The sequence below is a fragment of the Schistocerca nitens genome, chromosome 1 (assembly GCF_023898315.1).
Source record: "Schistocerca nitens isolate TAMUIC-IGC-003100 chromosome 1, iqSchNite1.1, whole genome shotgun sequence".
NCBI lineage: Eukaryota > Metazoa > Arthropoda > Insecta > Orthoptera > Acrididae > Schistocerca > Schistocerca nitens.
The window spans coordinates 529,737,780-529,761,816 of record NC_064614.1 but is presented as its reverse complement, the minus strand read 5'-3'; the positions used below and the strand labels follow the sequence as shown (position 1 = coordinate 529,761,816).

Genomic DNA, 24,037 nt, shown 5'->3' with positions numbered 1-24,037 from the left:
AGGCTTCAAAAAGAATGTAATGAACCCAATTTATAAGACGGCGGGAGCAGACAGGTGTGACTAATACCGAACCATCAATTTATAGTCATGTTTGCAAAATGCTGACGCGAATTACTAACAGAAGTATAGAAAACTGGTAGAAACCGAGACAAAGATCAGTTTTGGTTCCCGAGAAACATAGGAATAGGAAAATGCGAGACAATATTCATCCTAATATTTATCTTAGAAAATCAGTTGAAGAAACCGGCTTTCACAGCATTTAGAGAAAGCTTTTGATAATATTTTCTGGACTTATATATTTAAAAATTTTGATGGTAACAAGGATAAAATAAAGTGAACGTAAGTTTATAACATGTTGGAAAGGAACCATACTGCAGTTAAAAGGTTTTTCTTGTCCAAGCATGCTGTACGTGAATAATATGTATTAAAGTGTATTATTTTAAACATCACCAAATAGTTACTTATCATTAAAACCTGAATATATCGAGGTTATAGACTCAGGTAAATGCAAGTAGAAAATACTATTCGTAAGTTTTTGTAAAGGAGCATACAAGCAGGTCATTGACGCATTGCATATCAGCAAATAGTCCGAAGCAGCGTCAGCCAGCAAGACAGTGTCAGTAAATTAAAGTCTTGGAATTATTTTGTTAACCATCAGTCAAATTACAGGCAGTAAAGTCATTTACGTGCTTTAACTTCACATGTGGTAGATTTTTGTTTGTTATCAATGGATTCTCTTAAGTCACAATTGGAAACTTTGTCAGCTTATCTTCATGAAAATGTTAATTACGTCTCGCGGTGATTTAAACTAGACTGGCAATAAAGTCAAAGTAGTTGTACTCAGCAGCAACAGGACAGGAAATTAAAACGACAGGATGAGAAACGGAACAACATGTAAAGTCTTGGATCGAGAAAGATCTTGAGGCACAAATTTTTATGGGTCTGAATGTCAGGAGCAACATTAACAGGAAAATAGGAAATTGCAACTCTGCTAGTCAAATGCTTACAAAAATTAGGAACGCTAACTGGCAAGAAACCAGATTTAACGATTGAAGGTTTGCAAAGAGATTTCTTCAGTTAAAAATACGATTCTGGTAGGTCTGCTATTCAAAACTGTACGCATGCTCAAGAATACGCAAAAGATATAGCAGCAGAAGGTCAAGTGATAAAAGAGAGCTGGATTATGTCGCGAATCTCGAAATATTGTCTCCGAAACGTCACCACTTCCGTACTGCATGGAATAATGTAGTAGCGTCTGATAAAAATCTCGACACATTATCACAATGCTTTTACGTCAAAACCAAATGAACGCTTTGTCAAAGCAAGTGTCTCAAATGCGTCAAAAACGGGCATATAAAGAAACATGCCCAAATATTTGGTATACTGTAGAGAAAATTATTCATGCAACAACTACAACAAATGGGTCATTTTGCCAGGGAATGTTCAAATGCAACTTTAGACAGAAATGAGGCAAGAGAAAAACCCGACAGTAAACAATCAAAAGGTTTCAAACGTAAGGCACTAGTCACTGCTGGATTATCTGTTGCCAATATAAATTACATAAATTTGCAGTTTGATCGAGAAAATATTTGGAACAAAGACTGAGGTGCCAAGCAACACATGATATTTAGAAGGGCCTATTTAATAAAATTATGTAAAAGTAAGTTAGTCACTAAAGTTTCGATTGAAGATTCTGCTGAATTAGAAGGAAAGTGAGTGGGAAAATTAGAGACCTTCGATGGCGAACACTGATATGACGTAGCTCTAGAGAATGTTTTACATGTGTCGAACGTAAAATTTAATTTGTTTTTTGCTATTCAAGTCTTAGATAAAAGCTATGTTCAAACTGTAGCAATAGGCATACACGAGCGACATCTGTACGAAATGTTTCGTAGTAAAGGATGTAATAAATGTATGACAGTAATCTCAATTAGAATATGGCATGAAAAGTTAGAACATCAAAATGTCACATATGTCAGGGATGTTTTGATTGTACTGATGACTGGGATGGACGTATACAGGGTGTTACAAAAAGGTACGGCCAAACTTTCAGGAAACATTCCTCACACACAAAGAAAGAAAATATGTTATGTGGACATGTGTCCGGAAACGCTTACTTTCCATGTTACCGTCTCAGTTATGCGGCTGGATTCGTCATTTCCTCTCAGAGGTGTCGCAGTTCGTAGTAATTGACAGAAAGTCAGCGAGTAAAATAGAATTGATTTCTGGCGTTCCCAAAGGTAGTGTTGTAGGTCCTCTGGTGCTCCTTATCCATATACACGATTTAGGAGGCAATCTGAACAGCAGTCTTAGGTTGTTTGTAGAGGACGCTGTCGTTTACCGCCCAGTAAAGTCTCCAGAAGATCAAAACAAAATGCAAAACGGTTTAGAAAAGATATCTGTATGGTGCGAAAATTGGCAGATGACCCTAAATAATGAAATTATGAGGTCATCCACATGAGCGCTAAAACTTTGGTTACACGATAAATCAATCAAATCTAAAGGCGTAAATTCAGCTAAATACCTAAGAATTACAATCACGAACAACTTAAATTGGAAAGAACACATAAAAAATGTTATGGGAAAGGCGAATCAAAGATTACGTTTTATTGGCAGAACATTTAGAAGATACTCCAATGGCAATTAACTCGGAAATCGCGCAACGTATCTAATATTTTTCTTAACAATTATTCCTCAGTACAACCTACCCCGCAACATTCTCGCATGCTTTCGGGCTGTTTCCGACCACCTAAAACTTGCACCACAAATATTGTGGAAATGGTAACTGCTATTGATGTGCAGCTTACACAGAATGCATTGGTAGTCAGGAACTCGTACTGTTAGCTCGTCGACAGATTGTAATGATAATTAGAAGTGTCCTTTTCGCACAAGCATCCACTTTTTCAAATTGAACGTTACCTTTTGTTTTTACCGGACTAGAACTAGAGTACATTAGAATGTCAGTGGCGTTTGTTGCGGGAGTCTAATGCGAGTCGCCTACGATGTATTGTATTTTGAAAATTTTGCACACCGACACCTGTACAATATCTGTGGAAGCACTGACTAAAGAATAAAACAATTTCATACACTAGTTATCTAGATTTTGACTACTAACAAGACGAGTGACCATCTCAGGTCGTGTTAAATGACTACAGGAAGCGGCCATGCACACTTCCAGTCTTGTATGGAACAAGTGCTGCACACATACTGATATTTCAGGCAGAGAAGTCCGAGCAGGGTGCAGTAATACGTCGTTGCATATCATCGGGTGTAGTTAGTATGTCCTTGTAGACAGCGTCTTTCACCTTTTACACAGAAGAAACTCTACAGGTGTCAAACCCACGGAACGGGTCGGCCAACGTACAGTTCTATGCGTCCAATCTAACGATTTGGACACAATTTGTAAATACATGCTGTAGTGTTTCTTGCACTATATCTTGGGCAGACATCATGTTCGTATCACAGGTTCCTGCTAGTCTGCAGAGGAGCACCTTCTAGCATCCGTGGAAGATGGTCTCTTAGAAGTCTGCGATACTTCTGCGCGTTCAGCGTTTCTTCTACGAAAAACGGGCCTATGAGCTGATGGTTCACTATTCCACACCACACGTTTACATTCCATGGATGCTGACGTTCTACCTGAAGAAGCCAACGGGGATTGTCAACAAACCAATAGGGCATGTTTTGGCGGTTTATCTAGCCATGACTGGTAAATGTGGCTTCATCACTAAACGAGATATGTGAGACGTCTGGAGTATGCCCATGTACAGAGGTTAACACGTTTCTCGTAATAGTTACCATGCAGCTCCTGCCGAAGACAGATGTAATAGTGATGGGACCTATATCGATGGAGAATGCGTAAGACACTTGGCGATTGCGCGGGAGCTAACGTGCGGATCAACTGCAACAGTAGCGAGAACATTAATTTCCCCTTTTCTGGTGTTACAATGCCATTTTCACGTAACTGGCTGAAGGGAGTGATGAATAATTGTCGATATGGTTGAGCTCTATTGGAATACCTTGCCGCATACACCGTACAAGAACGACCTGCATTCTTCCTACACCGGCCGATAGACCATGAGCGTGTCGGCTTTTTCTGCATTGATAAATCCCATCGGCCACTCACGACCTACTGCTTGGACGGCCACACCCAAACTGACCAGCAAGTCACAGTGGACTCAAGGAACATACAAGCACAATGTAAGTAAACATAACAACATAGTACCTAGCAACTGTGCAAGTTAAATGGCACGAACAAGTGTCGATGTGGAAACTTTTCAAAACACGATACCTCGTAAACGACTCCTGCGAGAAACAGCACTGACATTCCATTTAAAAATTTGTGTGTTTGCGCAAAAAGTACACTTTCTAAGTATTATTACAACCCGTTTATTGGCTGACAGTACGAGCTCCTGGCTACCAATCCATTCTGTGAAAACTGCACATCAACGGCACTTTCCGTATTTGCGGTGCAAGTTTTAAGTGATTCGTCCTATGGTGGCAAAGTTAGGTGAGACACCCTACACACACATACACTGTGTGATCAAAAGTATCCGGACACCTGGCTGAAAATGACTTACAAGTTAGTGGTGCCATTCATCAATAATGCAGGAATTCAGTATCGTGTTGGCCTACCCTTAGCCTTGATGACAGCTTCCGCTCTCGCAGGCATACATTCAATCAGGTGCTGGAAGGTTTCTTGGGCAATGGCAGCCTATTCTTCACGGAGTGCTGCACTGAGGAGAGGTATCGATGTCGGTCGGTAGGCCTGGCACGAAGTCGGCGTTCCCCAACATCCCAAACGTGTTCTATAGGATTCAGGTCAGGACTCTGTGCAGGTCAGTCCATTACAGGGATGCTATTGCCGTGTAGCCACTCCGCCACAGGCCGTGCATTATGAACAGGTGCTCGATCGTGTTGAAAGATTCAATCGCCATCCCCGAATTGCTCTTCAACAGTGGGAAGCAAGAAGGTGCTTGACACGATAATGTAGGCCTGTGCTGTGATAGTGCCACGCAAAACATCAAGGGGTGCAAGGCCCCTCCATGAAAAACACGACCACACCACAACACCACCGTCTCCGAATTTTCCTGTTGGCACTACACACGCTGGCAGATGACGTTCACCGGGCATTCGCCATACGCACTCTTCCATCGGATCGCCACATTGTGTACCGTGATTCGTTACTCCATACAACGGTTTTCCACTGTTCAATCGCTCAATGTTTACGCTCCTTACACCAAGCGAGGCGTCGTTTGGTATTTACCGCCGTGATGTGTGGCTTATGACCAGCCGCTCGTCCATTAAATCGAAGTTTTCTCACCTCCCGCCTAACTGTCATTGGACTTGCAGTGGATCCTGATGCAGTTTGAAATTCCTGTGTGATGGTCTGGATACATGTCTGCCTATTACACAATACGACCCACTTCAACTGTCGGCGGCGTCAGTCAAAAGACGAGGTCGGCCTGTACGCTTTTGTGCTGCACGTGTCCCTTCACGTTTCCACTTCACTATCACATCGGTAACAGTGGTCCTACGTGTGTTTAGAAGTGTGGAAATCTCGCGTACAGACGTGTGCCACAAGTGACACCCAATCATCTGACCACGTTCGAAGTCAGTGAGTTCCGCAGAGCGCCCCATTCTGCTCTCTCACGATGTCTAATGACTACTGAGGTTGCTGACATGGAGTACAATGCACCTAATATGAAAACATTTGTTTTTGTGGGTGTCCGGATACTTTTGATCCCATAACGTGTCTCTGTGTGTGTGTGTGTGTGTGTGTGTGTGTGTGTGTGTGTGTGTGTGTTCCAGCTAATTTTTTCACCTGATACAGCTCCGAAATGAAACAATATCTCATAAATGCTATTGGTCAGAGATGGACCTATGTCAGGGGCTCACATAATGGTCAGGGATGCACAAACCCAGCAAGTGAATGAAAATGGCTTTCAACACAAAGTTACGCTTTTTAAAATGACACGTGTTTTTTTCTACCGAAATGAAAACTTTTGGTGAAATTAGTAATGGCAGACTTGGTTTCTCTTCTCTAACCTTACACCTTCTGGAACATTTAGACTTTGAAAAATGGAAACGGTGTCACAGATTCTGCCGTAATGCTGTAATGCGGGTTGCCTGCACTGTCCTGAAGGCCGATGTAGACAACCCATGTTCAGCGCATTACGTCACGAACTATGGCGCTGTTGTCATCCTTTAAAGTCTACGTATTTCAGTAGGCTTAAGGTTTAGCACAATGAAAACAAGTCCGTCGTCACTCTTACGCGGTCAGGCGGGGTGTTTAGAACACCCCAGTCATCCTTATCGATGGATTATTATATAATGGATGGGAGTATAACGTTATGTTCTGTGGTGCCTTTATAGGACGTAATATGAAACCTTTGAGTGACAATTGAACTTACAATGGAATCACAAGTTCCAAGAAAACACGCAACAATGTGCCTTGGGGTGTTGTCGGCACCCCACGCGACTCTTTGTGTTCCAATGTTGCGAGAAAGCGCATAGTTGTGTTCCGTAGCAGCTGCTTGTACTTTGTTGCTCTGTGCGTTAAAACAGCTATGGACCGTTACGAAATAGAACAAGAAAGAGTGCGGAAGCTTCTGGAAAAGGCCTTAGACGAAACTTTTGAAGGAGGAGAAGAGGAAACAGACAGTTGTGAAGTTCTCTCTCATCATAGTGAAACGGAAACGGAGGATGAAGACAACCTGGAACTGGAACTGCAAGTAAGTGCAGCGGATAATGAAAGCGAGCATGCTCTTTTTATTGGAAAGAATAACGTTACAAAATGGATGAAAAGTTGTCCTAGTCGCAACATAAGAACTAGAAGTGTAGACCTCATTATTCATTTCCCTGGTTTGAAAGCTATCGCAAAATCTGCGAAAACTGCTGTAGACTGTTTTTCGATATTTATAAATGACATAATAATTAGAACGATTACATCGTGTACAGATATTTACATACAACACGTTGCGTCAAATTTCACAAGAGACCGTGATGCCAAACCAACAAATGAGGAAGAAATCAAATCTCTTCTGGGTCTGTTGATATTGGCTGGGCATTACAGGCAGGACACCAAAATCTGGAAGACTTATGGGACACAAATGGTTTTGGAATTGCAATATTTCATGCAAAAATGAGTTTACGGCGTTTTCGTTTCTTGTTGTGTTGTTTGAAAGTCCATAATATTCGAGACAGACCACAGCGTAGGGAACTTGATCGCCTAACTGCGTTCAGAGAAGTGTTTGAATTATTCATGTCAAACTCTGTCAGTAATTACACTGTGTCTGAATATACGACAGTGGATGAACAACTGGTTGCACATAGAGGAAAATGCAGTTTCCAACAGTATATACCAAGCAAGCCTGCGAAATATGGTTTGAAAATTTTCACCTTATGTGACGCATGAACATGGTATACTTTGGGGATGGAAATCTTTGTTGGGAAACAGCCAGAGGGTCCCTTTGCACTGTCAAACTTGCCTAAGGCGATAGTAAATAGACTTCTACGGCCTGTCGAAGGTACAGGACGCAATGTGACACTAGACAACTAGTTTTGTTCCATACCAGTGGCTGAAGAGCTCCTGAAAAGAAACTTATAGTAGTAAGAACTCTTAGAAAGAATAAGAGGGAGCTCCTTCCAGACTTGAGAGGTCGTGAACTTAGAAGCAGCTTTTTTGGATTCAGAAAGGATATCACCATAGTTTCATATGTGCCAAAGAAGGGCAAAAACGTTATTCTCCTTACTTCTTTGCATCATGACTTTGGCATTGACATTAATACTGCAGAGGAAAAGAAACCAGAAATTATAACAATGTACAATAAGATCAAAACAGTTGTGGGCACAATAGATGAAATGTGCGCTACTTATTCAACCTCAAGAAAAACTAGACGCTGGCCACTTGCCCTATTTTTCCGAATGATTGACACGGCTTGCATTGACGCCTTCATCATATACGCAAATAATAACAACGAGAGGATTTCCCGAAGAATGTTTCTACGTGATGTCAGAAGGTCATTAGGAAATCCCATAGTGTGCAAGAGAGCAGCCCCTCACTCCCTGCCTAAACAACTTAGACAGAAAGCCGCTAAAATGGCGAGACTTGAAGATAGCAACAAAACACCACCTTCTGAACAAAGAATACTTAAGCCCAGGCGCTGCACAGTTTGTCCTCGGAGTAAAGATATAAAAGTTAAATCGCACTGTGCTCGATGTTTGAAAGTTATGTGTGTAAAGCAGATGAGAAATGTGTGTGAAAAGTGTTACGATAAAGCACCCCTTGCAACTAGTGGTAGTGACTAATTTCATAAAATGTTTGTATGAGCTAACTGAACAAATGTTTAATTATATATGTAATGTCTTATACCTGTAATACAATATGAAGAATATCAGAAATGAATAATTAAACAAAATATTGTGAGAAAATGGGAATTATTACATATGTTTCAAATACAGGTAAAGTAATATTAAATAAAACGATAATGTACTGGGAGAAGCATATCAGTGATATGCTGCTCAGCAATGTCATTATAGCCACTTTTATTTCGGGTGTTAGCAACACACCGTGCGACTATTAACGTTACGAAAAGCCACGCAACCGCATAAGGGCAAAGTGTACGCCTGATTTTCATTTACGTAGTAAAAGTTTTCGTGTACCATCAACAAAAAAAGTAACTCTATTGAAAATTATGTTTCTTTCCATTTATGGATTGAGCATTCTTGACCACTGTGTGAGCCCCTGACATATGTGCATTCCTGGACAATTGCATTTTCACATTTTGTTTCGTTTCGGAAAAAGAGACGGCAGAGTCAGGTGGGGCACTGTGTATATACAGGGTGTCTCTCTTATGGGTCGTCAGGCGCATTTTCTCTGGTGTTTCGGCACATATTTGCAATGTCGTTTCGCAGTGTGTAGCTGAAGTCAGCGTAAACAAATACTGTTCACCGAGGCTTTCACGTGACACCCCGTGCCGACAGAAAGTGTCAGTTCGTTTCCCGTTACAAACAAAATATTTTTTTAAAGTGGACTTTTACGGGTCCATTTGATTGAACGGTCCCAAATTAGCCTAATGTGATGTTTGTTTTATCGAGCTGTATTAACAGAGAAAGTAAAACACAAAGAACAGCCGATAGTCCTGCAGCAACAGCACCGCCCAAGTCCGTGCTGACTGCTTCTGCTGCTCAGTAACCGCTGCTGGAGTACTGATTAAGTATAAATTTCATTCTTTCATAAGTAAGAGCTATGAGTTCTTGTTCAGTAGAAGAGATGTGATCCACAAAAACGAAGAAGTACAAGTGCTCATAGCTCAGGCATGCACTCGAGAGCCCACGTTTACTGGTCCATACTTCCATCTCTCAAAATATGGAAAGCAAAAAGCTTGCAGAAGAGGAGATTTGTTTCACGGTATCGAAGATGAAGACGTACCCATAGCTCTTCAAGTATGCATTTTAGAGCCAATGTTTACTGGGATTTTTTGCTTACAGTGTCGTGTACTTTCAACTGTATACGTTTATGCCGTTAATTATGACACTCCATATACTTAATGGCTAGGAGTAGCAGCCTCCGTAACTATTTTTCTAACAGTCACGTAACTTGAAATTGCTGAAATGATAAATACAATCCCGAAGTAGCTCATAGCTCCTAGTTTACTTACTGAATAATATTTTCAAAGATTGGATTTTCTCTTAATGCAGTGATATAGCGCACAAGGATATTCAGTAGTGGTGGCTTTGGTGACTCTCGCCTCTAGTTGGTATAGCATGGCGCACAGGGAGGTAGGGGTATAGTACAGTCTATGTGGTAGGGCAGGAGGGAAAATTACGCCCTTGATGAGACAGTTGATGTGCTGCTCATAAGAGGGCGAATTTTGCTGCTTTGACACACTGTGTGCCGCAACGAGCCAGATGTTGTTACGGAAAGACTCCTGGCGCATTATCGTACGCCGTTGTGCCGAGAAGAGAGTTTTAATGAACCATGAGGGCCCACCTGGTGAGGCAGACTACAGATACACATATTCAGCATACGCCTCCATCTCCGCTGCCTTAAGCGGCGCCTAGACGGTCGATAGTACTGCACAATATTTGCTGATGTGAAGTAATATAGAACGTGGAGGGATAAGACTGAGAGGTTGTGTAATAATATTGATAACATAAAAAACTTTTAAATGTATTGCGCTGTCCCGGGACGTGGTGCCGTCTTTGGCAAGTATTGATAATATCCTTAACAGACTCTCGCGTGCTACATACACAATTGAGGTTAGGTTTGTTGTTCTTGATATGTGGAAAATAAGTTCGAAACAAGACTAGAGAGAATTATTATTGGGGTGCACCGAAATGTATAAATTATTGCAGGCATTGTTGAACGTCGCGGCAAATGAGTGCAAAAGCAGACGTGTTAAGAATGATTTATGGTATAATTCGGCTTTGTCGTCGTAACTGCCGTCTGCTTCACGTCTGCTGTGCAGCGAGCTACCTTAATTTAAGTATTAACTGTATTTTTCTTACTTGTCACTTCTTCTTCCATGTGTTTTTGCTTTTAGGAAGCTTTAATTGTCGAGTGCTAGTAATAATGTTCCATAGATTTCGTGTTTGTTTTGAATACAGTCAAAGAGAATCCCTTTAGTCAACCATAGTGCCAGTAGTGCTAGTGTTTGTTTTCAATACAGCCCAGAGACAGGTAGTGCTATTTTCATTGATTTCTACAAGAAGTGGCTAGCAACCACAGTTGTCAACAATCAGCCGCCTTTAGTGAATTAGCAGTCTAGTTAAAAGTTGATTAACTCTCTACAGTAAATTGATTTCTTAGGATGGATAGGATGTGTGACTGCTGTGTACGGACGCAGGAGGAGCTGGCCACTGTTCGCGAACAGCTGAACGTGTTGATGGCCGCGGTCAGCCGTCTTCAGGCTGCTGCCTCGGAGTGTAGCGGCAGTGGGGAGTCTGGTTCGTCGCATGGTACACCCCAGGTGTTAACATGCTTCACCCACTGTCCCTTCTGTCGAGACATCTTCGCGGGTACCGGGCGCGGTTGGGCCACCCTCTCCCCAAGGGGAGTGGCGGGTTCAGCGGCGCACGAGGCGGAGGGTCAATGTGGAGGCTGGCCGTGTGGCATTGCCCGCTCTGCCTGTGAGTGGACGTGTGGCCGCTCCTTCAGCAAGGTCCGAGCAGGCACACGGGGGGAGGGGTTTATTAGTTATTGGGAGCTCCAACGTTAGGCGGGTGATGGGAGCCCCTTAGGGAAATAGCGGAAAGGTCAGGGAAGAAGGCCAGTGTTCACTCTGTCTGTTTGCCGGGGGGTCTCATCCGAGATGTGGAGGAGGCCCTGCCGGCGGCGATAGAGAGCACTGAGTACACCCGACTGCAAACTGTTGCTCATGTCGGCACCAATGACTCCTGCCGTCTGGGTTCAGAGGTCATCCTCAGTTCGTACAGGCGGTTGGCGGAATTGGTGAAGGCGGAAAGCCTCACTCGCGGGGTGGAATCAGAGCTAACTATTTGTAGTATCGTTCCCAGAACCGATCGCGGTCCTCTGGTTTGGAGCCGAGTGGAAGGCTTATACCAGAGGCTCAGACGATTCAGCGGAGATCTGAGGTGCAAATTTCTCGACCTCCGCTATCGGGTGGAGAAATGTAGGGTCGCCCTGAATAGGTCAGGCGTGCACTACACGCCGGAAGCGGCTACAAGGGTAGCGGATTACGTGTGGAGTGCACATGGGGGTTTTTTAGGTTAGAGAATTCCCTCCCTAGGCCCGACAAGACGCCTCCTGAGACGCGGCAAGGTAGGAGTAGGCAAAATGCAAAAGGGAATAACAATATTAATGTGCTAATAGTAAACTGCAGGAGCGTCTATAGAAAGGTCCCAGAACTGCTCTCATTAATAAACGGTCACAAAGCCCATATAGTACTAGGGACAGAAAGTTGGCTGAAACCAGACGTAAACAGTAATGAAATCCTGAACTCAGATTGGAATGCATACCGCAGAGACAGGCTGGACTGTGAAGGGGCAGGCGTGTTTATAGCGATAAGAAGTGCAATAGTATCGAAGGAAATTGACGGAGATCCGAAATGTGAAATAATTTGGGTGAAGGTCACGGTTAAAGCAGGCTCAGACATGGTAATTGGATGTCTCTATAGGCCCCTTGGCTCAGCAGCTGTTGTGGTTGAGCACCTGAAGGATAATTTGGAAAATATTTCGAGTAGATTTCCCCACCATGTTATAGTTCTGGGTGGAGATTTTAATTTGCCGGATATAGACTGGGAGACTCAAACGTTCATAACGGGTGGCAGGGACAAAGAATCCAGTGAAATTTTTTAAGTGCTTTATCTGAAAACTACCTTGAGCAGTTAAACAGAGAACCGACTCGTGGCGATAATATATTAGACCTTCTGGTGACAAACGGACCCGAACTATTTGAAACAGTTAACGCAGAACAGGGAATCAGCGATCATAAAGCGGTTACTGCATCGATGATTTCAGCCGTAAATAGAAATATTAAAAAAGGTAGGAAGATTTTTCTGTTTAGCAAAAGTGACAAAAAGCAGATTTCAGAGTATCTGATGGCTCAACACAAAAGTCTTGTCTCAAGTACAGATAGTGTTGAGGATCAGTGGGCGAAGTTCAAAACCATCGCACAATATGCGTTAGATGAGTATGTGCCAAGCAAGATCGTAAGAGATGGAAAAGAGCCACCGTGGTACAAAAACCGAGTTAGGAAACTGCTGCGGAAGCAAAGGGAACTTCACAGCAAACATAAACATAGCCAAAGCCTTGCAGACAAACAAAAATTACGGGAAGCGAAATGTAGTGTGAGGAGGGCTATGCGAGAGGCGTTCAATGAATTCGAAAGTAAAGTTCTATGTACTGACTTGGCAGAAAATTCTAAGAAATTTTGGTCTTATGTCAAAGCGGTAGGTGGATCAAAACAAAATGTCCAGACACTCTGTGACCAAAATGGTACTGCAACAGAGGATGACAGACTAAAGGCCGAAATACTAAATGTCTTTTTCCAAAGCTGTTTCCTTCTCTAGTTGTCGCACAGATGACAAAATGGTAGATATCGAAATAGACGACAGAGGGATAGAGAAACAATTAAAATCGCTCAAAAGAGGAAAGACCGCTGGACCTGATGGGATACCAGTTCTATTTTACACAGAGTACGCGAAGGAACTTGCCCCCCTTCTTGCAGCGGTGTACCGTAGGTCTCTAGAAGAGCGTAGCGCTCCGAAGGATTGGAAAAGGGCACAGGTCATCCCCGTTTTCAAGAAGGGACGTCGAACAGATGTGCAGAACTATAGACCTATATCTCTAACGTCGATCAGTTGTAGAATTTTGGAACACGTATTATGTTCGAGTATAATGACTTTTCTGGAGACTAGAAATCTACTCTGTAGGAATCAGCATGGGTTTCGAAAAAGACGGTCGTGTGAAACCCAGCTCGCGCTATTCGTCCACGAGACTCAGAGGACCATAGACACGGGTTCCCAGACAGATGCCGTGTTTCTTGACTTCCGCAAGGCGTTCGATACAGTTCCCCACAGTCGTTTAATGAGCAATAAGAGCATATGGACTACCAGGCCAATTGTGTGATTGGATTGAAGAGTTCCTAGATAACAGAACGCAGCATGTCATTCTCAATGGAGAGAAGTCTTCCGAAGTAAGAGTGATTTCAGGTGTGCCGCAGGGGAGTGTCATAGGACCGTTGCTATTCACAATATACATAAATGACATTGTGGATGACATCGGAAGTTCACTGAGGCTTTTTGCAGATGATGCTGTGGTGTATCGAGAGGTTGTAAGAATGGAAAATTGTACTGATATGCAGGAGGATCTGCAGCGAATTGAAAAATGGTGCAGGGAATGGCAATTGAATCTCAATGTAGACAAGTGTAATGTGCTGCGAATACATAGTAAGATAGTTCCCTTATCATTTAGCTACAAAATAGCAGGTCAGCAACTGGAAGCACTTAATTCCATAAATTATCTGGGAGTACGCATTAGGAGTGATTTAAAATGGAATGATCATATAAAGTTGATCGTCGGTAAAGCAGATGCCAGACTGAGATTCATTGGAAGAATCCTAAGGAAATGCAATCCGAAAACAAAGGAAGTAGGTTACAGTACACTTGTTCGCCCACTGCTTGAATACTGCTCAGCAGTGTGGGATCCGTACCAGATGGAGTTGATAGAAGAGAGAGAGAAGATCCAACGGAGAGCAGCGCGCTTCGTTACAGGATCATTTAGTAATCGCGAAAGCTTTACGGAGATGATAGATAAACTCCAGTGGAAGACTCTGCAGGAGAGACGCTCAGTAGCTCGGTACGGGCTTTTGTTGAAGTTTCGAGAACATACCTTCAACGAAGAGTCAAGCAGTATATTGCTCACTCCTACGTATATTTCGCGAAGAGACCATGAGGATAAAATCAGAGAGATTAGAGCCCACACAGAAGCATACCGACAATCCTTCTTTCCACGAACGATACGAGACTGGAATAGAAGGGAGAACCGATAGAGGTACTCAGGGTACCCTCCGCCACACACCGTCAGGTGGCTTGCGGAGTATGGATGTAGATGTAGATGTAGATCGTCGGTTAGAGGTAGTGGTAAACTCTTTTTAACGTGTCTTCTGACTCATTTGATGTTTTACTCCAGACTTCCAAATCTACATCTACATGGATACTCTGTAAATAACGTTTAAGTGCCTGCAGAAGGTTCATCGAACCATCTTCACAATGCTCTTTTATTCCAATCTCGTATGTTGTTGTTGTGTCTTCAGTCCTGAGCCTGGTTTGATGCAGCTCTCCATGCTACTCTATTCTGTGAAAGCCTCTTCATCTCCCAGTACCTACTGCTGCCTACATCCTTCTGAATCTGCTTAGTGTATTCAACTCTTGGTCTCCCTCTACGATTTTTACCCTCCACGCTGCCCTCCAGTACTAAATTGATGATCCCTTGATGCTTCAGAACATCTCGTATAGCGCGCGGAAAAATATCTTTCCGTACGAGGTCTGATTTCCCTTATTTTATCGTGGTGATTGTTTCTCCTTATGTAGGTCGGTGTCAAAAGAATATTTTCGCTTTCGGAGGAGAAAGTTGGTGATTGGAATTTCGTGAGAAGATTCCGTCGCAACGAAAAACGCCTTTCTTTTAATGATGTCCAGCCCAAATCCTGTATCATTTCAGTGACGCACTCTCCCATATTTCGCAATAATACAAAACGTGCTGCCCTTCTTTGAAGTTTCGCAATGTACTCCGCCAATCCTATCTGGTAAGGATCCCACACCTCGCAACAGTGTTCCAAAAGAGGATGACAAGCGTTGTTTAGGCAGTCTCTTTAATAGATCTGTTACATTTTTTAAGTGTCCTGCCAATATAACAAAGTCTTCGGTTAGCCTTCTCCACAACATTTTCTATGTGTTCCATCCAATTTAAGTTGTTCGTAATTGTAATTCCTAGGTTCAAATGGCTCTGAGCACTATGGGACTCAACTGCTGAGGTCATAAGTCCCCTAGAACTTAGAACTACTTAAACCTAACTAACCTAAGGACAACACACACATCCATGCCCGAGGCAGGATTCGAACCTGCGACCGTAGCGGTCGCGCGGTTCCAGACTGTAGCGCCAGAACCGCTCGGCCACCAGCGGCCGGCGTAATTCCTAGGTATTTAGTTGAACTTATGCCCTTTATATTTGACTGATTTATAGTGTAACCGAAATTTAAAGGTTTTCTTTTAGTACTCATGTGGATGATCTCACACTTATCGCTTTTTAGGATCAATTGCCAATTTTCACACCATAAAGATATCTTTTCTAAATCGTTTTGAAATTTATTTTGATTTTCTGATGACTTTACTAGTCGATAAACGATAGCGTCATCTGCAAACAACCTAAGACTGCTGCTCAAATTGTCTTCAAATGGTTCAAATGGCTCTGAGCACTATGGGACTCAACATCTGAGGTCATCAGTCCCCTAGAACTTAGAACTACTTAAACCTAACTAACCTAATGATATCATACACATCCATGCCCGAGGCAGGATTCGAACCTGCGACCGTAGTAGTCACGCGGTTCCGGGTTGAAGTGCCTAGAACAGCACGGCCACCGCGGACGGCTCAAATTGTCTCCTAAATCGTTTACATAGATGAGGAGCAGCAAAGGGCCTATAACACTACCTTGGGGAACACCAGAAATCGTTTCTATTTTACTCGTTGACTTTCTGTCAATTAGGACGAACTGTGACCTCTCTGATAGGAAATCACGAATCCAGCCACATAACTGAGACGATATACTATAAGCGCGCAATTTCACTACAAGCCGCTTGTGTGGCACAACGTCAAAAGCCTTCCGGAAATCCAGAAACACGGAATAAGTTTAAAATCCCTTTTCAATAGCACTCAACACTTCGTGTGATAAAGAGCTAGTTGTGTTTTGAGAAGAACGATGTTTTCTACATCCGTGCTGTGTGTCAACAGACCGTTCTCCTCGAGATAATTTATAATATTCGAACACGAATATACTCCAGAATCCTGCTGCATATCGACGTTAATAATATGGGCCTGTAATTTAATGGATTACTCCTACTACCTTTCTTGAATATTGGTGTCACCTGCGCAACTTTCCAGTCTTTAGCTATGGATCTTTCGTCGAGCTAACGCTTTTATATCGTTGTTAAGTATGGAGCTGTTGCATCAGCACACCCTGAAAGGAACCTAACTTGTATACAGTTTGGACCTTGGCAGCTGTTCTTGATTCGAATTCTGGAATATTTACTTCGTCTTCTTTGGTGAATGAATCTCGAAAGGTTGGTTATAGTAACTCTGCTTTGGCAGCACTGTCGTCGACAGTATTTCCATTGCTGTTGTGCAGAGAAGGCATGTGGTGTGGCTTTCACGGGCCAGGAAGATCCGCAGACCTGCCCCCAGTAGAACATGTGTGGGACCAACTCTGACGTCAGATTCGTCCTAATACCAGTACCCAGGATATCAAGCACCAGTTACAACAGTTGTAGGCTAGCTAGCCACAGGAGAGAATTTGTATCTACATCTATACATACACTCCGCAAGCCACCACATGATGCATGGCGGAGGATATCTTTTAGCACTACTATTCATTTCCTTTCCTGTTCCACTCGTAATGGAGAGAGGCAAAAGACCGCCTATATGCCTCCATATGAGCCCAAATTTCACTTTTTTATCTTCGTGGTCCTTCAGTAGAATCGTTCTGCAGTCAGCATCAAATGACGGTTCTCTAAATTTTCTCAATAGTGTCCCTCGAAATAAAGTCGCCTTCTCTCCAGGGATTCCCACTTGAACTCCGGAAGCACCTCCGTAGTACTCGCGCGTTGTTTTAACTTACCAGTAACAAATTTAGCAGCTCGCCTCTGAACTGTTTCGATGTTTAACTTCATTCCGACCTCATGGGGATGCAAAACTCTCGAGCAGTACTGAAGAATGGGCCACACTGGTGTCCTATATGCCATTTTCCTAAAATTCACCGAATAAACGGAATTCGACCATTCACCGTCACTTCTACAAACCTTACGTGATCGTTCCATTATATATCACTTTGAAACGTTACGCCTAGATATTTAATCGACGTGATTGTATGAAGCAGCGCCTTACTAAAAGCAGCAAAAAAAAACGGGATTGTTTTTCATACTCTTAACTTACACTTTTCTACGTTTAAAGCTAGCTGCCATTCATCAGACCAAGTAGAAAGTTCGTCTAAGTCATCTTGTATCCCCCTGAAAGTCACTCAACGAAGACACTATCCCGTACACCACAGAATCATCAGCAAACAGCCAGAGATTGCTGCTCACCCTGCCCGTCAGATCATTTATGTGTATAAAGTATAATAACGGTATTCGTTAATAGTCTTCAGTGGGGCAACGCGTCAGACGCTTTTCGGAAATCCATAAATATGGAAATTGCCTATTGTCCTTCATCCATAGTTCAAAGGATATTATGTCAGAAAAGGGAAAGTTGAGCTACGCACGAGCGATGCTTTCTAAAGCCGTGCTGACCTGTGTACAGAAGCTTTTCCGTCTCAAGGAAATTTATTATATTCGAACTATGAATATGTTCAACAACTATGCAGGAAACCTATGTTAAGGATATTGGCCTGTAATTTCGCTGGTCCGTTCTTTTATCCATCGTATATACAGGAGTCACCTGCGCTTTTTTCCAATCGCTTGTGACTTGGCTCTGGGCGAGAAATTGGCGATAAATGCAAGCGAAGTAAGGGGCCAGTGCCGTAGAGTACTCTTTGTGACACCGAATTAGGATATCATCCAGATCTGGAGATTTCTTTTTCTTCAACTCTTTCAGTTGTTTCTCTACGCTTGAGATGCTGTTACTATGTCGTCAATACTGGAGTCTGTGTGATGGTCAAACGACGAAATGTTTGTACAATTCTCCTGCGTGAACTATTTCTTAAACGCGAAATTTAAAACTTCATTTTCCCTGTCGCTGGCTTCTACAGTCACACCAGACTGGTTAACGAGTGACTGGGTAGAAGCCTTCGACCAGAATTTTTTCGGGTTCTCGGCGAGATCTTTTGCTAAGTTATGACGGTAGTAGTTGTATGCTTCGCGCATCAGTCTTTTTACAGACGCACAGTCGCCATTTGTGCGTTCCCTTTCGAACCGAGAGACCAAAACTCTTTGCTTCTTCAGCATTTTCCGAATGTTGTTGTTAAACCACGATGGGTCTTTTCCATCCTTAATCTTCGTATTCATTACATACTTTTTCACAGCACGACTTACAATCCGCATAAACTTTGCCCATAATTCCTCTACGTCCATCATACTGAAACAAAATGATGTCATTTCATTATATGAGTGAGTTGCTAACAACTGCTTGTCTGCCCTTTCTAGCAAGAACACTCTTAGCCTTCGTGATTGATTTATTTGCTTTGGTAGCTATCGCCGCTGTGACGACATCATGATCACTAATCCTTATCTCTATAGAGACACCGTTCATAAGCTCAGGACTGTTTGCAGCTAAAAAGTCTAAAATATTGCCACTGCGTGTGGGCTGCACAACTGCTCAAGACAGTACTTCGCACGACTGTGTATCCATATCCCTGCGATGACTCCATAGACGTCCCACTCTATACTCGGCAGTCACCTCCGACTAATATTGCATGATCTGGGGATTTCCGCGCTAGTAACCGTAGATTTCTTTTAAATGACACTAAAACTGGCACAGCAGAATCTGGTGGCTGGTAAAAACATCCAACAATTAACTTGATTTCACCGAGACCTGTTATACGCATCCATATAACTTCACTGTCACTCAAATTCGACCCCAATAGAGACATTATTTTTGCCAACTGCCATGAACACTCCCCCTCCTATGGCGTTTGATCTACCTTTCTGATATACGTTTCACGTCGCTAAGTACATCGGAACTTCCTGCTTCGGATTTCAACCACCTCTTGGTTGCGAGAATAATTTGAGGGTGACAAATTTCCTGGAGGGCAGTAAATTCGAGAACTTTGTTACGAATACTTCTACAATTTACTGATAAATGTTTGACAGTCGAAGTGTCTATATTCTGAAGCTGGCCAGATTACGCTACATGTGTGTCGACTGGCAAGTGCCCATGAATGTACCTCAAACTACCACCTAGCCTAAAAAACCTATGTGCACTTCACAATTACTCTGCTACCCTAGTAGCTGCTTCCTTTGTGTAGTGTATTCCTGACCTAAGGAGGAGAGTCCTACAATTCTCCACCCGATAACGCAGCTCCATAAATCTGCAGCCAAGACCGTCAAAGAGTCGACGAAGCCTTTGGCTGAGACCCTCCACTCGGCTCCCAACCAAAGGACCACGATCAATTCTGGGACCAATGCTGTAAACTTCGTGATCTGCTTGTACCCCGCACGCCAGGCCAGCAGCCTTTAAAATTACCGCCAACCGCACGTATGAACTCGGGATGACCTCAGAACCCAAGCGCCAGGCGTCAGTGGTGACGACGTGAGCCACAACTTGCACTCTGCACGCTCGATAGCCTCAGGCAAAGCCTCATCCACGCCTCGGATGATCATTTCGTTTACTCCTCTCCTTCGGGATGTTTCTGTTATTTGTCAACCAGTATATGTATATAGCAAAACATCCTTTTAGGTGTTTCAGATTTGACGTTTCTACTACATGTGTGTGAAGTCTGGTACAGTTTCATCGTATGGCACAGATCTAGTGAACCATCAAAATGGCGTCCAAGTGAGACACTCGTTACAAGCAACTTACTATAACTAATTTCTTGGCTGCGAAAGAAGAAACAGTGACGGACATCCTTAAACGGTTGTGGGCACTGTATGGTATGGATTCAGTGTAACAACTAAATTCCATGATGAGCCACGTATGGGAAGTCCTGATACAGGCACTGTGTTCGACATGACGACTCGCGCAGATGCCATTACTCGTGCAGACCCGCAGATCGCAACTTGAAAATTAGCTCTACAGCAATTGATGAGTATTTGATGCGTGTGTGGAATGATTAAGACTTGGATATTCAAATGTGTGCTCAAGCTGGGTTCCATGAATACTCACAACAGACCACAAGATTGAAGAAAAAGAACCATTTCATCTGAAGGAGCAGTTTGAGGCGGACCAATGGGCTTTCTGTCGCGAATCATTACAGGTGGTGACACCTGGAAGCATCATTTGGAACCAGAAACACAAATACCATCACCTGAGTGGCAATACCCGCAAAAATAAGTTCCAAAAGAAATGTTACTGCAACACAATGTTCGTCCACACACGTCTGAGAACCCAGGAGTGCAGTGAAAAATCGGATTGAATATCACTGTCTGATTGACACTACAACACAGACCTAGCGTCTCAGACTTCCATCTGTTTGGGCCACTTAAAAACTTCTCTTCGTGAGACACACTGTGAAGATGACGAGAGAATAAGTCATGCTGTGGCAACATGCCTACGAGCACAGGACAAGAGCTTTCACCAACAGCAAGTAGATGGTCTTTCTCAACGCTGACGTATGGCGAAAAAACGTGATGGAGACATGGAGAAAAATAGCACATGTAAAAGAAATGTTGATTGATATTGTCACCAAATTGCAACTCTTAAGAATAAATATGTCCTGAGAAAAAATTGTGGAATATTATTTATTGAACGTTCATTGTGATTTGTCTGCTAGTGGTAATGTGTGAACCTTATGCGTGGGGGAGGGGGATTGAAAGTGTCTCTGTGCATACGCCTCACAATGCAGTAGTACAAATAGGGCTCCACAGTAGACGTCACGTACAGCCGTCATTGTTAGCCTGCCAATGTCACCAGCTATGATTGCAAGGGTAATTGAAACTAGTAATTAGAAGTTACCCAAGGTAAGTAAAAATACTTTACTGTTTCTGAGATAACTTTGTAAAAATAGAGACACTAGCCAAGGAGACTAATCGAATAAAATTAAATTTTCAGTAGCTGCTAACAATGAAAATCATAATCAGTATGCGCCCTTCGCCATCTTTTCTATAGTTTAGAGTGTGGTAGTGTATTCTAGAAGGAAGGTCTTCAATAATGCCTCATCAGACTTTAAACAAAAAATTAAAAATTCTCGTAAATTCATAATAAAATTACGAACACACCTTAAGGCTCCCTCTCTCTATAATTTATCTAAATTCAGACTCCTATTAGCTGCATGCCAAGCAGCAATGTCCATTGTGCACAGACTTTCTTGTTGCAAATGTAAACTCTTATTCTTAAAAAAAATCGTGATAATCATGTAAATGTCATGCAAACAGTACGACATAAACAGTAAATAATTATTATAATTCAGGATTTAGCAGCTTTCCTGTCAATTTTAATTCTTTGAAATTGGCGTTTGTGAGTCACGTAGTGTCTAGTAGTGCGCCGATGGTTTACAGTTTATGGTGTATAAATAACAGTAATTTCTATCAGCTGCTTATGTTTATTGTCTGTCCTTTGGCTCGTCCCACGTCCCTGAAGGTTCTCATTCTTGACGCCATGTACAGGATGCGGCTAATGAATCAGTGATTGAAGGAATGGATGAATGAAGGAGTATGCAAAATAGAATCTACAACAAGACATGTTTTCAGCATACTTTCAGGATGAAGTACATTATAAGAACGTCTGTTACAAAGAAATCTGTACACAGATAACGTTGGCGCAAGTAAAGAGAGCCAAAGATGGGAGGGAGGTGAGACTTGGGCAGACGTGACTCTGCTCTAATCATCGAAGCTTCATTTTCACGCCAAAAACTGAGCCAGTAAGAATAGCAGAAGTACTAAAACATAGGTTTATTCTTACATTCTCTGATGCCATTGGCCAATTTTTCCTATTTTTAAAACGTTTACTGTACACAGTGCATTTTGAGCAGTCTGGCGGCATACTCAGGTGCTATGTTAAACATTAATATGCCAACGTTATTTACCCATTCCGTGAATGAACAAAATTAATTTTAAAGAAAATTAACATTCTATAAAGCATCGCATTCGGTCGTTGCTGTATTCTTTTCTTAATTTCTCACGCACAATGCATTCCGAAGCCCTTGGCTCCATCTCCAGCATGACAGCTGTAAAGTGGATCAACCGTGTGCCGCCTTTTACAGCAGTTGTTTGGGAGTGCCAGCGGAGTTCCTTTGTAAGAACATCTCTCCGACTTTCCCCGTATCACATTTATATCATTTTCAACGAGATCTGCACAAACTGCGTTCCGGATTCCAAGCTTGGCATAGAACCACTGTTCCTGATTAGAGTATCCGATGCACCAATATCGATCACCTGGACCAAAAATTCGGCGCTTGCACCACGACAGTGGTGTCTTCTTATTTAATTTGAAGCTCATCGGTAAGGCAGCGATCGAATGCAGCTGATTTCTTTTGCTACTTAAGTCGAGTAAGCGTCGTCGGTTTTTTACATCTTTGTTCTACAATTCTTATAGTTTGCCCTGTATAATACACACCATAGTTAATCGGTAGGCGTAGTACACACTTTTTTTTAAGGCCTAGTGTCATTTAATGCAGCACTCTAGGCATCTTGAGTTTGTTCTAAGAATCGATACACATTGGAAAACTTTCCAAGTATTCGCTCAATCATCTCGGTTGCTGCACCTGGAAATAGGAATCGTGTGAGTCAGGCATTTATTTATTTATTTATTTATTTATGCATTTATTTTACCTGGCAAGATTAGGGCCTTCAGGCCCTCTCTTACACCTAACCAGGCATACTCAGATTCAACAAATTTCAGTTTCTACAGAACATTAAGGACATATTACATGTTATACAGTATTAATGTTAAGAAAAAAATAGAGATTATAAACGTAGTACAATGATAATTATAACAATCAAAAATTAATTATAACAATCAAGAATAATAATAATAGTAATAATAATAATAATGACTATGTATATGAAAGTAAACATATTTTTCTTTTATGAATGTCAGTCCTATTGCTAGTTGGGAATTTTCTCGTTATATTCTTGCAGCTTGTGAGTTATTTTCTTCCCTGATGTCTGTCTTCTCTGCAGAGGAATTTGGTTTGTGTCGCACAGCACTGTCAGTTTGTTGTCCACAGGCATCGTTGTTTCATGTGGTATTTAAAGGCGTACACAGTGAGGTGCAGAGGGCGAACGACTGTGCGTATCCCTCCTCCCCCCTTCCTAACTCCATAAAAACTACGCTCCTCGTAAGCGGACCCCTCGTCCTGGTTCCCCAGACAGCAGACAGACTGAAGGCAGTGGATGGCTCTGGGTTCTACAGGCTTCCAGTAGCGCTGTGTCTTCAGTCCATGATTTTCTTTTATTTTCATTTTTTTATCAGGAGGAATAGAATATAAAAAGGAAGTTACATATTATTATGGAAGACCAAGTAACTTTTGTTGAATTCTGCGCTACACTTAAAAGTGACACAGTTACATGACACTATTTTTCAGCAGTCTCTAAACAATGAACGGAGCTTTTTAACTAGTAGTTCAGTTCTTCGATAGTAGAAATCTGCTCCTCGATCATGGAGGCATTCGAGAATCACTGTGTGAAAGTCCTCAACGTGGGTAACTCTCT

At 42.4% G+C, this 24,037-nt stretch overlaps 1 protein-coding gene across 7 annotated transcripts in view; it reads right to left on the bottom strand.

The window, feature by feature from the left end:
- The window catches only part of LOC126253529 (diacylglycerol kinase theta), a 741,186-nt gene that overhangs the window by 432,065 nt on the left and 285,084 nt on the right, over nucleotides 1–24,037 (bottom strand). The window lies entirely within an intron of this gene.